The sequence below is a fragment of the Camelus bactrianus genome, chromosome 1 (genome assembly GCF_048773025.1).
Source record: "Camelus bactrianus isolate YW-2024 breed Bactrian camel chromosome 1, ASM4877302v1, whole genome shotgun sequence".
In the NCBI taxonomy this organism is placed as follows: domain Eukaryota; kingdom Metazoa; phylum Chordata; class Mammalia; order Artiodactyla; family Camelidae; genus Camelus; species Camelus bactrianus.
Window position 1 is genome coordinate 27108476 of NC_133539.1, and position 14840 is coordinate 27123315.

At 33.6% G+C, this 14840-nt stretch overlaps 1 long non-coding RNA gene across 7 annotated transcripts in view; it reads right to left on the reverse strand.

Moving 5' to 3' along the window:
* The window catches only part of LOC105073195 (uncharacterized), a 731725-nt gene that overhangs the window by 657695 nt on the left and 59190 nt on the right, over window positions 1–14840 (reverse strand). The gene's annotated exons all lie outside the window — the stretch shown is intronic.

Consider the following 14840-nt stretch of genomic DNA (forward strand, 5'->3'; position numbering starts at 1 on the left):
CATTTAAAAGAATTTATATCATACAAAGTATGTTTTTAAATCATAATGGAATTAAACTTGAAATCAATAACAAGAGATACAGAAGAATCATAGAAATTGAAAAAGCACATACACTTTAAAACATATAAATAAAAGAGGAGTCTCAAGGGAAATTAGAAAATATTTTGAACTGAAAAAATTAAAATGCAACACATCAAAATTTGTAGGATGTAGCTAAGACAATGTTTACAAGGAAACACTCTTTAAAAAGTCAAATGCTTACATTACAAAAGAAATGTCTCAAATTAATAACCTAAGCTTCCATTTCATAAAACTAGAAAAAGAAGAGGAAACTAAATCCAAAGCAAGCAGAGGAAAAGAAATAATATAGATGAGAGCAGATATAAATTAAGTGGGTGCCTGAAAGATTCCACTTATATGACATTCTCAAAAGACAAAACCATCAAGATGTTGAAGAGATCAGAGGTTGCCAAGGGTGAGGGATGGGGGAGGGTGTACCTATAAAGGGACAGTACAGAGAGTTTGGCAGGATGATGGAACTTTCTGTATCCTGACTAGGGTGGTGGTTACACAAATCTACACATGTATTAAACTTCATAGAACTGTATACCAAAAATGTCAGTTTTACTGTATGTTAATTAAAAAATAAAATTTTAAATAATATTCCTTTAAAACGCTAATTCATGCATTCATTCTAAGAGGGGGAATGAGAATTTTATAAATGTAAAACATGATGTTAATTCTCTATTCAATCATTGGCTTTCAAATTACAAACTTTGGAACATTTCTGCAATCCCTTCACCCCTCTAAGCTTTGCAATCCTCTTTCTACAGGCAGGGATAGTACCACTTCCATACAGGGCTGTGATGAGTAATTCTGATCTGAATGGTACCCCATTGAAAGGGGTTTCACCTCATTCTACTACTCAAGAAACTGACTTATAATGTATCTGAAAAACTTTTATTTAGATCACAGCCAAGAAAACTCACTTCCATTTATTTTAGAGAACATACTGTTGTAATATTTTGAAAGAAAGTTAAAATAAGGATGTTTCACCAAATGGCTATCAATAAGATTAAGCGATAATTGCCCAGTTTGAAGTTTGTATAGCCACAGGTGTGGCACAGGTCAATATAATATGTTTCTGCTCCAGAAAGAAATGTAACCAATAATAGTTTCATCCAGGTGTTTTGTTGTTTACTTTTTCCTGAGACATAATTCTGAACCACAATTACAGTATTATAAATATGTGTTTAGAATTGGGAAGACTTTCAATATGGATCGGTTAACTGCCCCTGCTGTTCTATGGTTTCTCTTTTTCAACAGTTTCAAAATGTGGGCAAATGCCTATTTTTCATTTATTACCACAAGATTTCTTTCCTTGACTCTTGAAAGTCCTCTTTCTCCAATCTTATTCATCATTAATGGAAGTCTCCCTTAATCTTGAGCAAAGGCAAATTCTTTCATTGTCTCTCAACAAACCTTCTGGGTTAACATGTGACTTGCATAGTTAAAAATTATGCTGAACAATTTAATAAACTTCACTGGTGAACATAAGAGTTAAATCATCACTTTATTGTAAACAGACTGGAAAATTACTTTAAACTGCTGTTTTTACTCACACTGAAACTGAATTTAATACATATAAAATTTGAAAGTGTAATTTCACCAAATTTTACATCCTCCAATAATGAAATATTCAATGCCAAATTTTATTTACAATTATAGATTTCTACAGATGAATTCTGAAGCATTCTACCAGAAAATGAAAACTAGAAGGTAGACTCAAATAAAAACTAAATCGAAATAATTACCTCCTGAATTCCTTAATTACTTATGTGTATTATGTTTTCCAAAGACATAATAAATTGTATTTGGTAAAACAGGAGAAAGCATGTTTCATCTACAACATTTAGTACTTTTTGTGTTACAAGAGCAGATAAACTGGATTTAAACTGGAATTTAAATTAATTTACGTAGAACAAATTCTTTCTGCCTTTCCATATTGCTTTTCATGATGTTGCTTTTACTCATAGGCTCAATAAGATGCCTCTTTCCAAAAGTTCTAGGCACTCCCCCAATTGGAATCAAAATGCCTCTAATAATGTCACACTTCATATCTTCATATCATGCAATCCTATCCAAGAGAAGAAAAAAAACTCTTCTAGTCATTTCTTTAAAAAAGGTGGAAATTTTCTCTTTCCCAAGATTATTCTTCCTTCTCATCACCTTGGTTAGGTGACAGGCCTATTTCAGGGGAGGAAGTTACTTTGGCCAGGATTTTGTATTGCTTATTGGCAGGAGTCAACAATAATCCATACCTGATGATTGGGTGGATTCAACCTACCAAAAACCATATTGTTTTTAAAAAGGAAAAAAAAATTTAGAACACAATATGTGTGTGAGTTCCCGGGATATATTAGTGACTTGTAATATTTGAGGTTAACTTTACCTGCTTCTAGAATTTAAACTCATTATAAATATATGACAGAAGAACGGAGTAGTATTCAGAACAATACAAAATTCATATTCAACTCTCTTTTATCAAAAATATTTTATTGTATGGATATCAACATAAAATCCTAATTAGTTATGTTGACAGAAAATTTTAAGTGATGTATAAATAAAACATTTTACATTTTTCTTTAAACAACATATGCTTAAACTTATTAACTTATCAAGTATTTATTGTACCTACTATATGTCGTCCACTATTAAGAGTGCTGTTGATTCAGTAGTGAACAAGATACCTGTTTTTTTCTCTTACATACTTGTAAGAATGCTTACATTCTTATATTCTAATGAATATAAGGTTTATATTCCAATGAATGCCTTGATTGTGTTAATATAGGTATCATTATACAAAAGCTAAAATTATGATGAGCCTATTGAAGATGGCTAGTCATTTAATATATATTGCTCACTTTGTTGGTAAACTTTCCCTATTAAAACTCTGAGTCTTGTTTCTTTATTCAATCTTTTAACAAACAATATTTTGTACTTATTACGAGTTCAAATATTCTGCCAATCCCTAAGGAAATAAAGGTAAGCAAGTGAACAATGTCTTTTCCCCCCAATAATAATGGCTCAAGAGAAAGTATATACTGCAAATCTAAAAACGTTGTAAGTAATTTTATTTGCTGAAGTATTAGTTTCAGATTTTTCCAAAAGTAATAGAAAATCTGAACAATTGTCACCTTAAATAACATACATGATATATACATATAACATATGTTTACATATAAAAGAAAATATATACCTATATATTTAGAGCCAGTGGATCACTTTTCTGTGGATCATCTTTACATGAAGGTCACAAACCAACCTCATCCCTTTTTCCCTAAACTGCTGTGTATTCACAGGGGTACACATGGCAACAAAGGTGTTAGGGCAAACACTGACATCCAGAGCCCTTACAGAGGAATTTCCAAAAGGGGCATTCTTTTGGATGCATTCTTTCTCAGAGGGAGTAATTATTACTAATATAGAAATTTAAGTTTGGAAAGTCAGATAGTTATCTCTACACAGACTTTGACATGGGAAACAAGAAACATTTTCCATCTTTAGTCACATTAGCTGACACAATGTTCAGGAGGCCAAAAGAACACAACCTGTGTGAAATCTGTATTTGCACAGCTACAAGTTTCAAAAAAAAATATTTATAGATCTAGAAAAGGTCATACTGGTTCTGTATAAATTAAAAGGGTACATCATAACACTAAATTTAACCAATTACATTTTTGTCTATGAAATAAGATGCAGCCTTTAAGAAGAAAAAGTAAATTTTTATATGCTGAGATATAAATATCTACAGGATATATTGCTAAGTGGAAAAATAATTGGAAAATTATACATATAAAATTATTGTATTTCTTGTTTTAATGGGAGAGAGAAGAGCAAGAGAATTTTACCTGTGCTACACAGACAAATTTCCTGGAAGACTAGGGTATAAAGCCAGAAAACAGACAGGAGCCAAATTCTATAAGGCTTTGTGGCATTAATGAGAAGTTTAGAATTTACGTTAAGGAAAAAGTGAGCCACAAGAGGGTTTTTAGAGGAGGATGATATAATCTGACTTTAAATTTTAAAGAAAAATTACATGAATTCCATTTCCGGCCCAGGTGGAAAAATAAGAGCTAGATATAGCTTCTTCCTGAAACAACCAGAAGTGGGGGAAAAAGTGTCAAAATATATGAATCAATAGTTTCCAAGGCAAAGAACATCAGGTGTAAAGGAAAGGGATCCCTGAGAAACAGGAAATGTTCAGATCCACCTTATGATTGCCCTAGCTTACTACTTGAGAGACATTCCAGGCCACAATGAAGGGAGTGAGTAGGCAAGTAGAGTCTGATAACTTCCTTGAGTCGAAGAAATAAAACTATATGTTTAAGGAGATGAAGGCAGCTAGAGTTTGCAGGACAGAGTACTGAATAGAAGAAGACTATACACAGAGAGAATCCAAGAGATCTGCAGAAAATTCCTTTTGAGTATTCAGCAGAGTATTGATCACAGCATGCATGCGAAGAAACTACTCAAAGTTGGGGAAAGAACAACCCAAAAGCATTAGAGGGAACAGTGAAACTGTCACTGTTTACAGATGACATGATACTATACATAAAAATCCTAAAGACACCACTAACAAACTACCAGTGTAGTTTGGTAAATAATTTGGTAAAATTGCAGGATACAAAATACCATATATACAGAAATCTGTTGCATTTCTATATACCAACAATGAAATATCAGAAAAAAAATTAAGAAAACAGTATCATTTATCACTGCCATCAAAAAGAATAAAATATCTAGGAATAAACCAACCTAAGGAGGCAAAAGACCTATATTCTGAAAACTGCAAGACAATGATGGAAGAAACTGAAGATGACATAAATAGATGGAAAGATACATCATGTTTTTGGATTGGAAGAATCAATATTGTTAAAATGGTCATACTGTCCAAGGCAACCTACAGATTCAATGCACTCCGTATCAAATTACTAATGATATGTTTCATGGAACCAAAACAAACAAAAAAATCTTTAATTTGTATGGAACCACAAAGGACCCTGAACAGCCAATACAATCTTGAGAAGAAAGTACAGACCTGGAAGAACCATGCCCCCTGAATTCAGACTATACTACAAAGCTAATCAAAGCAGTATGGTACTTGCACAAAAACAAACACATGGATCAATGAAACAGGATAGAAAGCCCAGAAATAAACCACACACTTATGGCCCATTAATCTATGACAAAGGAGGCAAGAATATACAATGGAGAAAAGACACTCTCTTTAATAAGTAATGCTGGGAAGCTACATGTAAAAGAATGAAATTAGAGCATTCTCTAACACCATATACAAAAATAAACTTAAAATGGATTAAAGGCTTCAATGTAAGACCAGATACTCTAAAATTCCTAGAGGAAAACATAGGCAGAACACTCTGACATAAATCACAGCAATATTTTTGTGGATCTGTCTCCTAGAGTAATGGAAATAAAAGCAAAACTAAACAAATTGGACCTAATTAAACTTAAATGCTTTTGCACAGCAAAGGAAACCATATACAAAATGAAAAGACAACCTACAGACAAGGAGAAAATATTTGCAAACGATGTGGCCAAAAAGGGATTAATTTCCAAAATATACAAACAGCTCATCCAGCTTAACATCAAAACAACCAACCAAATCAACAAATAGGCAGAAGACCTAAATAGACATTTCTCCAAAGAAGATACAGAGATGGCCAATAAGCACATGAAAAGATGCTCAACATCACCATCACTAATTATTAGAGAAATGCAAATCAAAACTACAGTGAGCTATCATCTCACACCAGTCAGAATGGCCATCACAAAGAATTCTGTAAATAATAAACGCTGGAGAGAGTGTGGAGAAAAGAGAACCCTCTTACACTGTTGGTGGGAATGTAAACTGGTGCAGCCACTATGGAGAACAGTATGGAAGCTTCTTAAAAAGCTAAAAATAGAGTTACCATATGATTCATCAATCTCATTCCTGAGCATACTCAGAGGAAATTCTAATTTGAAAAGATACGTGCACCCCAGTGTTCACTGCAGCACTGTTTACAACAGCCAAGATGTGGAAGTAACCTAAATGTCCATCGACAGATGACTGAATGAAGATGTGATGTATGTATATAGTGGCATGTTATTCAGCCATAAAAAAAAGAATGAAATAATGCCATTTGTAGCAACATGGATGGAACTAGAGATTATCGTACTAAGTGAAGTAAGCCAAACAGAGAAAGATAAATATCATATATCAATTACATGTGAAATCTTAGAAAAATGATACAAGGGAGAGGGTATAGCTCAAGCGTTAGAGCGCATGTTTAGCATGCACAAGGTCCTGGCTTCAATCCCAGTACCTCTTTTAAAGATAAACCTAATAACCTCCCCCACCAAAAAAAAAAAATCTAAAAATAAATGATACAAATGAATGTATTTACAAACCAGAAATGGACTTACAGTCATAGAAAACAAACTATGATTACCATAGGAGAAAGGGGGCAGGAATAAACTAGGAGTTTGGGATTACATATACACACTACTATACATAAAATAGATTTAAAAAACAAGGACCTACTGTATAAGCACAGGGAACTATATTCAATATCTTGTAATAGTCTATAATGGAAAAGAATCTGAAAAATACATATATTTTTTAAGGTAGACACTTGAGAAGTCATCAGAAACCAATCTGTAATAAATAAGGACTCTGGGCAGAGTTTGGGAAGGCTGATTGAAGAACTCATGACAACTAGGTTACCCATCTCGTCAGAATTGAACACACTTATTCTCTCTGTTTACTAATGATCGCTATTCAATAGGTATTTGGGCAGAAAGAGGACATAAAAAGTTACAAACATAATTTTGTAATCATGAATTGGAGACCTTCTAAGCCTTTGTGTCCTAATCTGTAAAATGGAAATAATTCTCAGTGTCTGACTCATTAGAAGTTCTCAATAAGTGTTTCTACTGATTTGTGAAAATACGTGAATAAAGATCATTTACTTACAATAAATAAATAAATAAATAAATAAATAAATAAATAAATAAATAAATAAATAAATAAATAAATAAATAAATAACTAGGATACTTTTGGGAATGACGGACAGACTGACCAGCTCAATTTTGGTTATGCTTTATCATACTGTGATCAACAAAATGCTGTTTACTCTATATAAAGATACCACAATAAAGGTGTTTAAAAATAATACATAAGAAACTATTAATAACAGGTATAAGTAGAATACGGCAATGGGAAAAGATATGGCTAAAAAGACTTCTGCTGATATACTTAGATTTTATCTTCTATTTTATACATTTGAAAGTTGTTTATAAAATATAACTTATTATTCAAAAATTTTAAGCTAGTACAAAAATGCATGACAAATTAGGAATATATTCATAATAAGTGGTCATATATTATATATTTAATATCTATAAAACAATATGCATAGCAGTAACAATATTATTGTAAAAGATGTTCCTGAAAAATAAGAAAAAAGTAGCAAAATTTCAAATGGCCAAAGAACATGAAAAAGCAATCCAACAAGATGGACAGAAATGACCAATAAAAATATGAAAAAGCTGCTCTGCCTTTTTATTACTAAAAAGATATATTTAGAAAACAATGAAATACCCTCTTTTACCTATCTACTTATCAGAGATTTAAAAACCAATCATGTCTAAATATTGGTGAAATTGTAAAAGATATATTTCTAAAGACAATCATAACTTTTATATCAACATTTAAAATTAACATGTTGACAAATTATTTTCACTTTCAGGAATCTGTAGAAACTAATAGAAGAATCAGGGATGCTTATTGAGCACTGTATAAAATAGCAATAAATTTTAAACCATCCAAATGTTCATCAATAGGACTTGGTTAAACAAAATGTGAAATCCTTCATAATATGGAGTACAGCAGACTGTTACAAAAAGAGAAGAGGATGAGCTAGACTTAGATCTATAAATCCACAATATACAATTCAGTAATTATCTTCTGAAATAGCATGTATTTCATGATCTCATTTATGAATATATATTTATACATTTGTGGGTAAATCTGGAATATATATATTTTCCAGTCTTAACTGTAGCTATTTCTTGGCAGTAGGGAGACATTTGGTGGCTGAAAGGGCAAGCAGCATAACAACGGAATTTTCACTTGCTACAGATTTCTCCATGGTTAATTTTTTACAATGGACAGAAACAAGGAAGCTATAAAGATATTTTCATTTTAGAAATAAAATCAATCCAGCAGCCTGAAAAGGGCAGAATAAGATAGCCGTTTCAGGAGAAAGCAATCTATCAACCTTTGTGAAAATAGAGCAGAATTTAGAATCACACAGTGAGATGCAATCTTTCCCTACCATATACTAACTGTGTGAACCTGGACATTTATTTAAATTCTTTAAGTCTCAAATTCTTGATCTGTACAGAGGAATGCCACTATCTACCTCAGAGAGTTACTGAGATAATTACGTAAGTCAGTATCTCTAATGAATTTAACATAGGTGTGTGGAAAAAATGCTAGTTTCCTTACTTTTAATTCCAAGAGGATACAATTTAATGTCATCATTAAATCTTCAAATAATCAGGGTATTTTCTAAATAGCTGAAGTAAACCCAAGTAATGTCTGAATGCCAGGCTTTACAGGTTAGACAAGGAAGTCACTTCACGACGTAGCATTTTGATATTTCAGGAGCTGTATCCAGAAAAATGGGATTTAAGAAGGGTAGCCTCACACTGCATTCTATCTAGACAAATGGCATTGGGCAGAGTCCCAACTGGAGGAGAAACGTTACTGAATTCTCACAGACTGCATATGAATGAAGGTGGTGCCAAAACTATAAAAATATGTAACAAAGAGTACAAGGGTTTATCTTTTACATGGTCACATGCCCTTTTCCTGCCCACAAGCAGGCGGCACACACTGGTACAGGTGGTCCTTTATAATTGTGTGCATAAAATAACTGAGTCATTTTCTGATTGGTAAATAACATGCAATGTCAGACTCTCCACACCATCTGTGTCACTCACCACCACAGTTTTCTGCAAAACTGCCAGCAGCACAAGCCCAGCATCTCACTGTTGGAGAAGTCACACGAAGAAGTACTTGGCATCCTTGGCAAAGCTTAAATCTGCTCCCAGTATTGAACCTGACATATGCCCCAAAGCAGAACGTGTATGCTACCCTAATGATCTCTCCTGCTGTTTTATAATCAGAGACATAGATGGAAGGAGTGCTGCCATTTTTTCATTTGGCACCAGTCAGCCTCCTGGACTCTCCTTTTGGCTTTAAAAAAAAAAAAAAAAAAAAAAAAGGAAAGATCTCATATTTAGGAGAATTAATGATCAGATGGCTAAACACAACCATTTCACTATTTTCATCACTATTTCCTAGATGTAAGATTTGTGCTTATTTCTAAATTCTTGCTTCAGCTTTCTTCAATTTTGGGGAATCCTCATATGAATCATCTGAAGGAAGGGTTGTTAACTGACAGTTCAGACAGACTTCTTGAAGTCTGGGAGAGCCTAGCTGGTAGTTGCCTTGTCAACTTCACTTTTCGTTGAAGGAAAGGAATACTGATTCAGAGGGCACATCTTGGCTTCCTTTTTAAGACGTCTGGTATTGACAGAAGCTAAAAATCAGAGCCTCAGCATGCATCATGCAGGGAAAGTCCTGGAAAGACTTCTCCTTCCATCCCTCTTTTTTTGTTGTTTCCTTTCCTATTAGTCACAAAGAGCCATACCCATATGGTGGTAGCCCCAGATCCAGGAGTTATTAATTTTGTCAAATTTCTTTTAGATTAGGGCTTTTACTTTATTTTTGGTACTAAAATCAGCTGAAAATGTTAATATGCTTTTGAGGGGCCCAAGATTTCTATATAAAATGCTCCACACAAAAAAGTTAATTCAGAAACTTGCACTTCTTGATAAATGATGGGAATGTTAGCTATCTTGATTGTGGTGGCGGTTTCACTGGTGTACACCTCTATCAAATTTCATCAGATAGTACACCTGAAATATGTTTAATTTATTGTATAGGAATCATAACATAATAAAGCTGCTAACAAATAATAAAATAAAGGTATAAAAAGGGTTAATTCAATAGAGAAAAATGCAGTTTTGACCATAATTATTTTTAAGTAATCCACACATAAATAACATAATTCTAAATTATAGGTATATTCCATAAGTCAACACAACAGCTAAAACAGCTGATGATCTAGAGCCAACAAAATTAAAAGCCAGACAAGGGACACATACATACTGTAATAAACCTGATATAAATAGGCTTTGGAGATCACTATTCACTTTATTTTTAATGTGATAAGAACACAAATACTTAAGAAATTGATTATCACTTTATTCCATCTAATGATCAACAAGGTTTGGAGTCTGTTTTACTGAAGATAACTCTAAAAAATATGGTATCTAAAAAAGAAGCCATCGTGGTATCACCTCACAAAATTCCATTTTCCTCATAAATAAAATGTAGACTAATCCAGACAGAAGTCACAACTATAAAGTTAAAATGTACAGGAAAAAAAAGTTACAGCACTCAGCCTTATAAACATAAATTTAATATCCAAAAGTTACATTTCACATTTATATATTATTAAATATTATTTCCATATAATTCAGTAAAGATGATCTCTAGAAAGTACACACTCTAGAGAATGACATTCTAATGTCAGAAAGAGAAAGCAAAATAGCGTATGATGTCACTTATATGTGGAATCTAAATAAATAAATAAATAAATAAATAAATAAATAAATAAATAAAGATAAACGAACTTATTTACAAAACAGAAAAAGATTCATAGACACAGAAAACAAACTCATGGTTACCAGCAGGGGAAGAGGGTGGGAAGGAATAAATTGGGAGTTCAAGATTTGCAGACACTACTATATATAAAATAGATAAATAACAAGGGTATATTGTATAATACAGGGAACTATATTCAGTATCTTTCAGTAACATACAGTTAAAAAGAATATGAAAATGAATATATGTATGCTCCTGTATGACTGAAGTATTGTGTTGTACACCGGAAACTGACACAACATCGTAAACTGACTATACCTCAATAAGAATATATATAAATTTAAAGAAAAGAAAGTACACACTCTAAGGACAAATTATTTGACTCCGATTTCTATCACTTGTGGGACTGTATCCATGAATGTATTTTTTATATTCTTATTCTCTCATTGGATTGCTGGAACGTTTTGTTGTTATTTTGCGTTTGTGGGTTTGTGAAGCAGCTCTTTTAGCACCTTTTATTTAGTAGTGACCTTATGTAATGATTTTATAAGTGTCAGCACTAACTTGATTCAAGGTCTAACTGTTCACTTCTTCAGTAGAGTCCCTTAGAACTGCCCCTACTTCAATTCATAATCTCCTGCTGCTCGTAGCTCTTCAGGCAAGTATCTTAGGGGTGAGGAGTGTGTTGTCTGTGTTAAGATGCAGTTGAGATGTAAATATTCCACAATGTTTTAGTGTATGCAAAAATAGCTTTTACCCTATACTTATCTACAACCAAAAAATTTTTAACGAGACCAAGATTTGGGGGCCTGTAGGTGGACCCTGCATGATACTGACAGGTATATGAAAGCCATCACAGAGATGAGTGGTGGAAAGGTATTCACCTCCTACGATTACCTATAATAGCGGGTGAGGTCATTAGCCCCCACAGCACTTGTTTGAAATCTAAACAGGTACAGCAACTCACCATTAAGATCAATCCATTACTGAATTAGAAATACGACTGAATTTAGCAACAAATTTGTGCCAACATTACTTCTAGCAGCAGTAGGTTTTCAGCAGCAGATTGGCACTGTGACAGGGTCCATAATTTTCACAGTATGTGTTTCATAATTTGTCATGCACACTCTTGATTGCTTGGCATATTGGCAGAGTCCACAGTGCTCTCTAAATGTCACCAAACGCATTTGAGGATTTGTCATGCATGATCTGAGCAAGTGACACAACACAGCAGAGTGGCCAGATTCAGAGCTGATTTTTGCACTCACTGTGAGTGTTCTTGAGCTCAGCCACCAGTGATGAGGGCCTAGTGGGAGCTGCATAGCCCCTCTCTTGGAGCTGCTGATTTTTAATTCTGTGTCAAGTGATCATATGGATGCTGCCAGGAGAAAATACTATTACACTGCAGGTGTGACATGCACAGCACAGAATTTCTGCCTGATCATATTCTTTTCACGTCATTGCTTATAGTGTACTTTACGTTTTTTCATACAAGCACAAAGAGCATTTCACAAATTTGGAGTAACAAAAAGGAAATTAATAAATATGAATAGAGGGTGGAGAAAGCTATATTCAAGAAATTACCCAGTTAAGAGATCAAGAAAAAAAAAAAAAGATGTCTGCGGTTTTTAACAGAAATGTGGGGTGGTGTCAGGATCAGAGAACCCTGGGCTAGTTGTCATAACACCTGGTTCCTGTAGGTACAACTTCTGAGTTTAGGCAAACCATCCATCCTATTTTTGGCCTCAGTATATGAGGAGGTTGGATGAGAGCAAATTTAAGGGTGCTTTCACATCTGAACATTCCATTGTTCTAACAGCAGAGCATGAATTTATTAATACCTTTCAGTCATCTCCCCCATTTGCCTGCAATGACTGCATAATGCTCCTCCAGTGTTTAGTAAAAGCTTCAAGAGCTACATCTGCTGGAAGCTTTTAGTTGTCTAGGATCCCAGCCATTATCTTATCACTTTTAGTCACTGTCTTTTAAGAGGAGAAAGGAAATTAGTCTTTTTTGTACATTTGGGCCCCGTGGATGCACCTGTTACTATGAAATCTGTTTGATGATAAATAACTCACATATGCTCAAGAGCGTTGTCTTGACATGTGCAGTGAGAGACCTTCACAGACATATGTTGTAAAAAGCAATAGCTGTGACTTTGTATTGGCTCACGGATCAGTGAAAGTAGGAAAGTGAGAGGAGACTAACAAAGACTGTTTTGGCAGGGAGGGAAACTGAAGATTTCACTGGAAAATTCTGAAATTTTGAAAATTTCACACCTATATGCAATGCACAAAAAACACAGATATAAAAAGCACACATTAATCACAAATATACACCTATTGGCCAGAGTTGTCATATGTAAAGTCATGTGAAACATATAAAATTTTTACTTTTAAAAATCCAGAAGACTAGAGTCATTTGTTTAAAATGTATAGCTTTTTGGAATACAAAATATCCTCTCTTCAGAAAACAGTGCCAGGATTTTGCCTTTATTGAAAATGTTGTTCATTCTAATTTTTTTGTGATCAGCTTGATTGGGACAAGTGGAATCATCACTACGCTTCCTTTATTTCTAGGAAAAAGCTATTTTTTCACAAACCTTTTTATGTGGACAGTTTTCACCATTCACAAACATGGTCAGCCCCGTGCTACAAATCAGGTGGCTGTTTAACCCTCATACTCAAATTGCACCACAGCACACATGAGCAAGTGGAGATTCAATTATTTCCATTTTTACCCGTAGGTGTCTGATGAAAATTGAGTATCTTACTTTTCAAATTTTATTAGATTGATTCATATAACCGATCCTATACATTTTATTAATTCACTTTTGAAATTGATTTGTTTTGATCATTAAATTTTTAATTTTATTATTCTGAAACATATCACCATTCTGTTTTCCAAATGTCTTTTTAAAATTACACCCCAAAGTAGAAGGCTATATATGTTTCATATAGGTACATACTTCAAACACAGATGGTGACTAACTCAAAGTAGTATTGACCTGAGAGTATTAAGAAAAGTAGGTTGAATACTTTTTTTTTTTTCCTGATCCATACACCCTTTATTCCAGAGTGGCCAACCGCTGTGCTGCATCCAAGCAACAATACACAAACTGGCAATCGACCGCAATCCAGCTGTACAACAATCTCAGGCTGACAGTACATTTAAGGTTCTTAAATTTGGGAGAAAAAAGTTTAAAAAAAAAAAAAACAAAGAACCCCCAAGCCCAAACACCCGAAGAATACAAGTAGTGTAGCAAGTTGGTGCATCTTACATTTCTGATGCTTATTCGTGCAACTCAAGTGTCAAAATCCAAATAACTCAACTAAAAGATTAGTTCAGTGAAATTTTAATTACATAAGTTCTTCAAAGCTTAAACTTGTAAAAATTTTTTTGTCTTGGAAATGTTATAAAAAACTTTAATAGCAAAACATAGGAATAAAAACAGATTAACAAAATGTATTCAATCATTTACAATACAAACAAGGAAATCTGTAGTTTGTTGTAGCCTGACAAAACAAAACTACCCACTAAGAATCTATGCACAATGTAATTGCAAATATGTCCAGTACTTTAAAAAAGCCTACAAGGAGGACTTTACAGAAGGAAAGTCAGCTAGGCTCTTTGTTAGACTAACAATACAATCAAAATATTAAAACTCTGTGGGGACTGGTAATAAATTTGCACTTAAAAAAAAAAACCCCAGTTTCCTTTTGTTTAAGAATATTCCAGTTATATTTATATGGTTCCAGTTGATGAAGCTATTCATGATTGTTCCAGTAAACTACTCTTTAATTGATTTTTTTGAGGGGAAGATCAGCAAAAGAATTAACAAAATTTAACAAAGGAATTTCCATCACAATGGTTTTCCAGTTACACTATCACAGCTTCACAAATGGACTGAACTCATGAATCCAGTGGCTGAAAGAGAGCTGCAGGTCAAATACTGAGAACACTGGTGGAGAGAGGGCAGAGTCCTGCATACATGAATCCTAAGTGATGGGCAAGGTAGAGAGACAGGAGCGAGCA